We start from the raw sequence: 9160 nt of genomic DNA on the forward strand, positions 1-9160 counted from the left end.
GATTCTGGAGGTAGATGGGTAGAAAATAGCCCTCTCAACTCAGTTTGGCTAATGTAGCATACCATCCAGTCAGTCAGACTGAAAATCCTCCTAAAAATGTTACAACAATTTATGAACTTTGTTTTTCAAAATCTGTTGATCCACAAAGTGGTAGTTTACTTTGATAACATTTTCACTTACTCTAAAGATTCCATTTAGCAGGCCCAAATTGTTCACACAGCCCTCAAGCACTCATATCGGCATGAGTCAAACACCAAAATCAAAAGATATTAATTTCAAAAAGCAAAAGTTGAACATCTTGAAATATCTTATAGAACAGTAGAGGATAAAAAATGGGTCTGTAGAAGGTAGATTCTCTCTTATATAATTGGGTTCAACCGTAGTAGTAAAATATCTATAGCATAATCTCCATATCTACAGTCTAGGTTTTACAGGATATTATTGCTGATTCATCCAAAACAACAATGTCCTTGGTGTACCTACCAAAATATCCCAGGACGTTTCACTGGACACGAGATATAAAAATGCCTTCCTGTGATACTTTCCCAGACTCTCACAGACCCTTTGTCATGGAGATTGATATTTCCAATATCATGAGCTAGGCTATCCTTTCTCAAATTTTCATTCAACCTACTAGAGCCCTATGCCAACATCTTACAAAAATTAGCCTCAGAAAAACAAAATTATAGCATTTAGATGAGAGAATTCAGTTTAGGTAATTTACATGACCTAGATACCCCATTTCTACAAGATCTGAAAACCCCAGTCGTATGCAAATGATAGACCAGAAAAGCTTTAAACACCTAAAAGCCACCTGTAAATGCAACCAAGCAAAGAAGCAGGACCTACTTTTCAATCATTTTTGTTTCATCTTTTCCTATGGCCCACAAAATGGGAACCCAAAGGCTGATGTTTTGTTCTGAAAGTTAGACTACTATATGACTTTGTTCTGGCCAGGTACCACCACAATCAACTCCTACCCCTAAAGAACCTTGTGGCTAGCCAACCACCAAGATGTCTACACCTGATCTGACAATTGCCAGATTGACACCTATAGTCAGTTAGCTGGCTGCCCTTTACACTATCACAATCTTCACCCCAGAGGGGGATTGGTTTACAGCAAGCTCCTATAAAATTTACTCCTAGCTCTTTATGCCTGGGAAAAAATTGATTGGGATATATTGTGACAGATTCACTACAGATCACAAGGTGCAGTCTTCAGTTCTGCACACAGTTACCAGGACCTCTGACAGTCCTGGGTCAGGAATGATCCAATATCAATTTGCTTTATAAGATTCAGTAAAGTAGGCTTCTGTGCCTAGGAGCCTGTATAAAAACCAGCAGGATTACCATAGCCCCTCCCAATGATCTTGAAGTTGTTAGTGAAATTGACCTCAGACCTGTGTTCAGTTCATTTTCAAATGGGTCTCTGGTTTCCTCTACTAAGGTAAAATTTTGTAAGTTTACTTCAGGCCCTGGGGGGCTCAGGGAAGGTGGTGTCAGCAGGTCTCAGCTTTCTCCTCCATCTCACTGTTTGAGAAGTCTGAGCCTTCATTTGATGTAGGGACCTTGGTCTTGACCCAGTATTCAGCCAATGTTGTGGGCCTCTTTAGCCCATCCCATTCTGCATCTACCTTGGTCTTTGGGACCTGCATCTGGATAATGTCTATATATTACAGGTCCTTCCCTTTGCTGTCTTTCTAATTCCTATATATCATACAGCATGCACATAGGTTGGTGAAAAGGTATTAAATTCACTGGGGAAGGAGATCACACCCAGGAGAATGGTCCTGATGTTTTGAGTATGGTTTCATCATTCAGAGGAAAGCTCTCCATTCTGGGGATCATCTACTGGAAGGTGAAAGATTGAAATGCCAACATCCTCAGGTTCATAAATACATTTTTTTTGTGAGAAACCAGAAAGCTGGAGGGGAGTTGGGATAATCAATGGGAAACTTGAGGCAGGCCTTGAAGTAGCTGTGCTCATAGTAGGTGTTGGGGGGAGGCAAAGATGACTACTTCCCAGTTGTACAGGTCACCCTTACCCACCAAGGTTACCTGGAAGCCCTTGACCTCCTGCAGCCCCTATATACATACAAGATATATACACCGTAAATTTGATGTAATCTCAGATGGAAGGTACTTGGAGGGTTGCAGGAGACTAGGAAAGGTCTTTTTTTCCCTTTAATAGTATTTTATTTTTTCCAATTGCATGTAAAGACAATTTTCAACATTCATTTTTTGAAAGATTTTGAGTTCCGAATTTTTCTTCCTTCCTCCCTCCCCTCCCCCATCCCCAAGAGAGCAAACAATCTGATGTAGGTTATACATGTGCAATCATGTAAACCGTATTTCCACATCAGTCACGTTGTAAAAGAAGAAATAGAATAGAAGAAGAAAACCATGAAAAAAGAAAAGTGAAAATAGATTTTCATTCAGACTCCATCAGTTCTTTCTCTAGATGTGGACGGCATTTTCCATCATGAGTTTTTTGGAATTGTCTTAGATAATTGTATTGCTGAGAACAGCTAAGTCAATCATAGTTGATCACTGCACAGTGTTACTGTTACTGTACACAATGTTCTCCTAGTTCTGCTCATTTCACTCAGTATCAGTTCATGTAAGTCTTTCCAGGTTTTTCTGAAATTATCTTGCTCATCATTTCTTATAGCACATAGTATTCCATTATAATCATATACCACACCTTGTTCAGCCATTCCCCAATTGATGGGCACCCCTTCAGTTTCCAATTCTTTGCCACCATAAAAAGAGTTGCTATAAATATTTTTGTACATGTAGTTCCTTTCCCCTTTTTAATGATTTCTTTGGGATATAGACCTAGTAGTGGTATTACGGATCAAAGAGTATGCACAGCTTGATTGCCCTTTGGATATAGTTCCAAATTGCTTTCAAAAATGTTTGCATCAATTCACAACTCCACTAATAATGCATTGGTGCCCCAATTTTCTGGGAAAGATTTCTTGAAAGTTTTAAAAGTATTCTTTGATCTGCATTCAGATTCCATCAGTTCTTTCTCTGGAGAAGGATAGAATTTTTCATCACGAGTCCTTTGAAACTGTTTTCGGTCATTGCACTGCTGAGAATACTACCTACAATTTTAAAAATTTTTTTATTTTTAATTTATGAAATAAAACAAGCATTTCCATAACAAAATAGAATAGAAAAGATAATTGCACATGAAACTATAAATCTATTATGTACAGAATTTGTTTAAATATATAACAAAGTTATTTTAAAAATATAATAAAATGTTAAAGTATAATATAAATGTAAATATTTTAAAATATATTAAAATATAATAAAGTTATTGTGTAAATTTCTTTTTTTCTTTCCCCCACCCCCAGCCCTAGAGATAGCTATACAATTCTAGTAGCCATTGACACCCTGACAAAAATATCCCACTTCATTCCTTGCAGCAGCCCCATTCATTGTTGCTAAGGTCACTCCAACAACTCCTCTGAGTAATTCTTTATTCTACACAGACTCCTTAATCACTTCACCTCTATGAGAATCCCCAATTAACTTCACACTGTTCTGCACAATTGTTGTTCAGTAGTTTCCAATTTTTGTGACTCCATTTAGGGTTTTCTTGGCAAGTGATACTGGAATCATTTCCTTCTCCAGCTCATTTTACAGATGAGGAAGCATTAAGTGACTTGTTCAGGGTCACACAGCTAATAAGTGTTTGAGGTCACATTTGAACTCAGGATCTCAGGAAAATGAGTATTCCTAACTTCAGGCCAGGCACTCTATCCATCTAGCTGTTCCTGTTCTGTACTATTAACTGCCTTTCCATATAAGGCTTACCTCTCCATTGCACATTATTCTCAATACTTTGAAAAATGTTCCCTCAAGTACCAATTAAGGTGTTACATGACCCATCCCCAAGACAATTGATTGGATTTATTAGACAAGGCTGAATTTTACCATATAAAGTCACTGTACACTGCTATATCTGCAATACCCTATTTCACACAATTCCTTATTTCTTCCCTAATCCCACTCCCAAATTATAGTTCCAGTGGTAAACAGTTATTTTTTTCCTTCCCAACACTAGTTTATTTTTAAGCTTTTATTTAGTATTTTATTTTTCCCCAGTTACATGTAAAAACAATTTTTAACATTCATTTTTAAAACTTTGAGTTCCAAATTCTCTCCCCTCCTCTCCCCTGACCCCCACCTTGAGAAGGCAAGCAATTCCATATAGGTTATACATGTGTAGTCATGTAAAACATATCCATAATAGTCATGTTGTGAAAGAAAACATAGACAAAAAAAACTCAAGAAAAATGAAGTGAAAAAAGTATGCTTCAATTGTTTGCAGACACTATATCAGTTCTTTCTCCAGGGATGGTTAGCATTTTTCATCATAAGTCCTTCAGAGTCTTGGATCATTGTATTGCTGAGAATAGCCAAGTCATTCACAGCTGATCATCTTACAATATTGCTGTTACTTTGTACACAGTACATTTTACTTTGCATCAGCCCATACAAGTCTTTCCAGGTTTTTCTGAAAGCATTCTGCTCGTCATTTCTTATAGTACAATAGTATTTCATCATAATCACATATCACAACTTGTTCAGCCATTCCCCAATTGATGGGCTTCCCCTAAATTTCTAATTCTTTACCTCCAGAAAAGAGCTGCTATAAATATCTTTGTACATATATGTCCTTTTCCTTTTTTTTATCTCTTTTGGGCTACAGACCTAGTAGTGGCATTGCTAGGTGAAAGGGTATGCACAGCTTTGGAGCATAATTTCAAATTGCTCTACAGAATGGCTGAATCAGTTCACAACTCCACCAACAATGTATTAAAGTCTCATTTTTTTCCCCACATCTCCTCCAACATTTGTCATAGTAAACAGTTATTAGCTGGGAGAATTGGATGCCACCCAGTGTGACTTATAAACAGCCTTCCAGAGGGCAAATGCTGAATGAGAGTAAGCAGTTTGTCAGTATCTGTCATTTTAGTAGGTAGAGCCTAGAAAACTGTGAAGCCCAGAGGTGGAGAGGACACAGGTGGTGCCTGGCATACACACAGCAAGCAAGAGTTTTAGCTGAGTATCTCATATCATCAAGGCTATGGGAAGCAGCTGAAAAGAATGAAAGCTGATGGTATCAGCATCTCTACTAGAATATTTAAGGAGACTGATAATGAGAAGGGATAAAATATCCTGGATATATTTACAGGTAGTAATGAATAGAGCATCTGGAGAGAGTGAGTGGAGTGAATAGGGGACTTGAAATGATGGTTTAACTGTCATGTCAGTTGTTTTTGGTACCACATCTCCCTCCTTTGTTATCATCATTGTGAATGTTGTGTCCATGTTGGTGTAGAGCAATGGTTCTCAAAGTCTGGGCCAGCGACCCTTATGAGTCCCTGAAATCATTTTAGGGGTTTATGAGTCAAAACTATTTACATGATAATACTATAATGTTTTCATTTTGAATATGGTAAATATCAATAAATATAACCTACCTAAATGAAAACTCTTTGGAGAGTTCTCAATAATTTTTAGGATCCTAAAAGAGTCATAAGACCAAAAAGTTTAAGAACCCTGATCCGGAGTGTGGGCTTGCATAGACTATAGGCCAGAGTCGAGGCTTATACTTTTCAAGAACCCATTTGGCATTTACATCAATCTGGAAAGTAAGCAGTGATGAAATCCATTGTCTAATCACATCTAGCACTGCTTCTTTGAATGGTACTCATGAATTTACTCCCTAGAGAAGAGGTACTCAGCAACGGGCAATGGGTATGGGACTATACCACTCGTCTAGGAAGAGAGTGTAATTTGAAAGCTACCAACCAGTAGTCTTCAGTTAGATTTGTACTACTTTCCATAGCTTCCAACCTCCAACCAGCATACCTAGAAATCAGCCTACATTTGTCATGTCCATGGCTTTTCCTGGGAAGAAGCAAATTTGGGCTCTCAGAGGCCTAGGAACTGGGAGAGCTACAGACCAAGAAAATAACCTAGGAGGCTATGGACAAGCTTTGGAGTTTATGAAACAAAGCTTATCCCACCAAACCAAAACCTGTAAGCCCGGATGTTTCCAATAGTCAACTTTAAATAAACATTTATTTAGTGTCTACTATGTGTCAGTCACTCTGCTAAACCCTGAGGATATGAGGCATAAGACAGTTCCTGTCCTCAAGGAGAAGGGGTTGTATTAGGCCTGGTTATCATACAGCAAGGCTGAGCAAGAACAAACAAGAGGGTCCAGAAACTTTTAATGCAGTGGAAAGTGTGCTAAATTTGAAGTCAGAGGTCTTAGGTCAAATCCTGGTTTTAGTGGGCTTCAGTTGTTGTTCAGTCTTTTTTTTCAGTCATATTTGATGCTTTGTGACCCCATCTGGAGTTTTCTTGGCAAAGATACTGGAGTGGTTTGCCATTTCCTTCTCCAGTTCATTTTACAGGTGACACAAACAGGGTTAAGTGACTTGCCCAAGGTCATACAGCTAGGAAGCATCTGAAGCCAGATTGAACTCAGGAAGATAAGTCTTCCTGACTTCAGGCCTGGCACTCTATATACTGTGCCGCCTAGCTGGATTAGATAACCTCTAATATCTCTGTCACTTCCGAAACTATGATTCTATGAGAGGAGGTGGGCACACATTCCTCATATAAATAGATGCTTGTAGCAGCTGACTGTGACTCAGGAATTTCTTGTTGCTGTGACACCATAGATTGTGTCTAAACCACTGAACTTCCCAGAAACTCCATTTTTGTTGATATCTTAGTCTTTCCTTGTGGATTTCCCTCTAAATATTCTTTGCCTTTTTTCAGTTTATTTCCTCCAGGGTGGAGCCCCACAAGCTGCACTCAGGGCTTATCTTACTAAACTCTGATCTCTTTTTCATCAGACTAGGAAATTGTGAAATTGTGTCTTCTGTTCCTCTCAACTGGCTCTTGAATTCTAGAGGAGATACTGCTATTTAGACCTAGCTTTGGAAGGCAGTGTTCCCCACCCTCAAGACATAGGGTAGGGCCAGTCATACGTTATATTCTATTTCCCTTTTTATTACTCGTGCATTTGTTGGATCTGGAGACCTGAGTTCTATTTCCATGTAATCAACTAGCTATAACCTTAGGTGATCAAGTCTCTACTCTCCTCTGTTAAATGAAGGAATTAGACCAGAAAACTTTGAAAGCTTCTTCAAGCTGTTATATTCTCCACCTCTGATCAAAGGGAAATCATCAAGGGGAGGGAAGCCCTGTTCTGTCTTTCAAGACGTCAGAGAGTGGAAGGGCATATCAAAATATGATATACAACATCTTAAGGAAAGATATAAGGTAAAAAAGATTTTAAAAGCACAGTTAATATTCTTAAATGCAGTAATGTTTAATAGGATATATAATTTAATATAATACGATACATAGAATAAAAATGTATGAGCAAAAATAGTGAAAATAAATGAGCAAATCTGAATAAACAGATTTAAGATAATGAGAGACAAATTGGAAACTTAGAAAATAAAAATGGACAGATTAAGATGACTCCAATTATTAAAAGGTTGAAAAATTACAGACAGAAGAGAAAAAAAGTCATGCCAACTTAGAGAAGGATGAAGAAACAAATGATTTAATAGCATAATGAAGCTGAGAAGTGAGCTGTTGTTGAAGATTTTTTGGCCTTTGGACTCACTGCTGAATTCCATGAGATATCAGAGATGGCCAGAATAAATATTTGGTTGCTGTTTTCCTTTTTTTCTTTAATTTTTTTTTCTTTTTTGCAATTAACAAAATTCTATTTTTTCTTCCTCCTACCTTGACAGAGCTTAAGTGGGGTGGTACCATTGTTCTCGTTGGTGAAAAGAATTTGCTATTAAAAAAAATCTTTGCCAATCTCATCAATCTTTTGTTTCTTGTCCTTCTTCTTTCAATGACCTCAGGATTGCTTGACTTAGCTAAGTCTCCCATGAAGCTTTCTTTAAACTGGTTTTACCCTATATTGCTTATCTCTTTTATGGATAATAACAATAATAATAGCCAGCATTTATATAGAGCCTACTATTTGCTAGGCACCTTACAAATATTATCTCATTTGATTTTTGTAACAACTCTGGAATTAAGTGCTATTATTATTTCTATTTTACAGTTTGGGAAACTGAGACAAACAAAGGTTAATCATTCTCCCAAGGTCACATAGCAATTAGGAGTTTGAGGAGCATTTGAACTCAGGTCTTCCTGACCCCAGGCCCCGGCTCTATCCACTATTCTACCTAGCTACTTCTATGAGGTAATACTACACTATGCTGATGATTCCCTTCCTGGGAAGGCAATTCCCTTCCTTATCATGGCAGAGGGGATTGCATAGCTCAACGAAACTATGAGCTAAGTCATGCAGAATTACCCAAGACAGACAGATCATAATGGAACATTCTGACAAAAGGTGATCCACTGGAGAAGAAAATGGCAAACCATTCCAAGAAAACCTAACCACTCCCAAAAAAAACCTTCAGAGAAAACCTCATGGACAGTATTAAAATAATAAAATATATGACACCAGAAGATGAACCTCTCAGGTAGGAAGGTGTCCAGCACATTACTGAGGAAGAGCAGAGGATAACTACAAGTAGCTCCAGAAAAAATGAAGCAGCTGTGCCAAAACAAAAAGTGCCAAAAGTTTATCTGTGGATGTGTCTGGTGATGAAAGGAAAGTCCAATGCTGTAAAGATCAATATTGAATAGCAACCTGGAATGTCAGATTTATGAACCATGGTAAACATGATCTGGTCAAATAGGAGATAGAAAGATTAAGCATTGACATCTTGCATGTCAATGAACTTAAATGGATGAGAATGGGTGAATTTAATTCAGGTGATCATTACATACGCTACTGTGGACAAGAATCCCTTAGAAGAAATAGAATAGCCCCCATAGTCAACAAAAGGGTGAGAAAAGCAATATCAGGGTATAATATTTAAAATGACAGAATGACATCTGTCTGAATCCAAGGTAAACCATTCAATATTGCGCTAATACAAGCCTGTGCTCTAACTGCTGATGCTGAAGAGGCCAAAGTTGATCAGTTCTATGAAGACCTACAGCATCTTCTGGAAATAACATTAAAAAAAAGATGTCACATTCATCATAGGGGATGGGAATGATAAAGTAGGAAATCAAAAGATAA

General features: G+C 37.8%; 1 pseudogene; it reads right to left on the minus strand.

Annotated features, from left to right (window-relative positions):
* Positions 1–1499: 1499 nt before the first annotated feature.
* Positions 1500–3843, minus strand: LOC118837044 (annotated as a pseudogene).
* Positions 3844–9160: the final 5317 nt, after the last annotated feature.

Source organism: Trichosurus vulpecula, chromosome 2 (assembly GCF_011100635.1).
Source record: "Trichosurus vulpecula isolate mTriVul1 chromosome 2, mTriVul1.pri, whole genome shotgun sequence".
Classification (NCBI taxonomy): Eukaryota; Metazoa; Chordata; class Mammalia; order Diprotodontia; family Phalangeridae; genus Trichosurus; species Trichosurus vulpecula.